We start from the raw sequence: 2,260 nt of genomic DNA on the forward strand, positions 1-2,260 counted from the left end.
GTGCCCTAATACACAATCTAACCTAGAAAATGTTTTGTGTGCACTTGGAAAGAATGTATATTCTCTTGCTTTGGGGTAAAATGTCCTGAGAATATCTATTAACTCAAACTGGTTTAATATATCATTTAAAAATAATGTTTCCTTGTTTATTTTTCTGTTTAGATGGCCTATTCATTAATGTCAATGGGGTATTAAAGTTCACTAATATTATTATAAAAGTCCTACCTCTCTCTTTATGTTTGCCATTGTTTGTTTTTTATATTTAGGGGCACATACATTGGCTAAACAGACATTTAATCAAGTTATATTCTCCCTTTTGGATATATCCCTTTATCATCATGCTTTTCCTTTCTTTGTCTCTTGTAATAGCCTTCATTTTAAAGTCTATTTTATCTTCAAGTAGAATTGTCCCCTTTTACAACTGCACTTGAAAAATAAAAACTAAAAATAAATTTTAAAAATTAAAAAAGCTCTATTTTATCTTCATTGAGTATTGTTATGCAATTTTTTTATTTGCTCAAAATGCCTTTTTCCATAACCTTACATTCAGTCTATGTCCTTTTTTTGCAGGGGGGGGGTGTTCTTTCTTTTTTTTTTCTTAATGATGTTAAAATACACTTATCTACAACTTCCCACCATTACTTTACCCCACCCCACCAAAGCCCATCTCTACCCTCAATTCTACCCACTCTGGGCTCCATCCATGGGTTCCTTATACCTATTCATTTATATAGCTTTCCTTTATTCCTACATTATTTCCTTCCCAGTTCCTCTCTGGTTACTGTAAGTTTGTTGTCGATTTCAATGTCTATGGCTATATTTTGCTTGCCATTTTGTTTCCTTAATTAGGTTCCACTTATAAGTGAGATTATATGGTATTTGTCTTTCACTGCCTGGCTTACTTCACTTAGCATAATACTTTCCTATTCTATCCATGTCGTCCAAAGGATAGGAGTTCCTTCTTTCTTTCTGCTACATAGTATTCCACTGTGAAAATGTATCATAGTTTATTGATCTATTCATTTACTGATGGGCACTTAAATTGCTTCCGGGCACTTGGCTATTGTAAATTGTGCTGCTATGAACATTGGGGTGCATAAGTTCTTCTGAATTAGTGTTTCAGGATTCTTAGTGTATAAACCCAGCAATGGAATTGCTGAGTCAAAAGGTAATTCCACTTTTAGTTTCTTGAGGAAATTCCATACTGTTTTCCATAGTGGTTGCACCAGTCTGCAATCCCACCAACAGTGCACTAGGGTCCCTTTTACTTCATAACCTCTCCAACACTTGTTGTTTGTTGCTTTGTTTATGATGGCCATTCTGACTGGTGTGAAGTGGTATCTCATTGTGGTTTTAATTTGCATCTCTCTGATAGCTAGCGATATTGAGCAACCATTCATATGTCTCTGGGCCCTCTGTATGTCCTCCTTGGGGAAGTGCCTGTTCAGTTTTTTGCCCATTTTTTATTGGATTGCTTGTCTTCCTTGAGTGGAATCGTGTGAGTTCTCTATATATTTTGGAGATCAAACCCTTGTCTGATGTATCAGTCACAAAAATATTTTCTCATACAGTTAGTTCCATTTTCATTTGCTAATATTTTATTTAGCCATGCAATTTTATTTTATTTTGATGAGATCCCATTTGTTTATTCTTTCCTTTATGTCCCTTGCTCCAGGGGATATATCAGTGAAAATACTGATGGCTGAAATATATGAGATAGTGCTGCTTGTGTTCTCCTCTAGGACTTTATGGTATCACAACTTATATTTAAGTCTTTTATTCATCTTGAGTTTACTTTTGTGTATGGTGTAAGTTAGTGGTTGAGTTCTTTTGTGTGTGTGTGTGTGTGTGTGTGTGTAGCTGTACAGATCTCCCATCACCATTTGTTGAAGAGGCTATTTTTATTCCATTTGACGCTTCTGCATCCTTTGTCAAATATTAATTGACCATAGAGACTTGGGATTATTTCTGGGCTCTCTATTCTGTTCCATTGATCTGTGTGTCTGTTCTTATGCCAGTACCAGACTGTTTTGATTACCATGGCCTTGTAATATGGTTTGGTATCAGATATTGTCATCCCTCCTACTTTTTTCTTCTTTCTCAAAATTGCTGCAGCTCTTTGGTGTCATTTATGGTTCCATATAAACTTTTGAAATGTGTGTTCTAATCTGTGAAATATATCATTGGTACTTTAACAAGGATTGTGTTGAATCTATAAATTGCTTTGGATAGTATGTACATGTTGATGATGATACTTCTT

This window comes from Phyllostomus discolor, chromosome 10, assembly GCF_004126475.2.
Source record: "Phyllostomus discolor isolate MPI-MPIP mPhyDis1 chromosome 10, mPhyDis1.pri.v3, whole genome shotgun sequence".
Classification (NCBI taxonomy): domain Eukaryota; kingdom Metazoa; phylum Chordata; class Mammalia; order Chiroptera; family Phyllostomidae; genus Phyllostomus; species Phyllostomus discolor.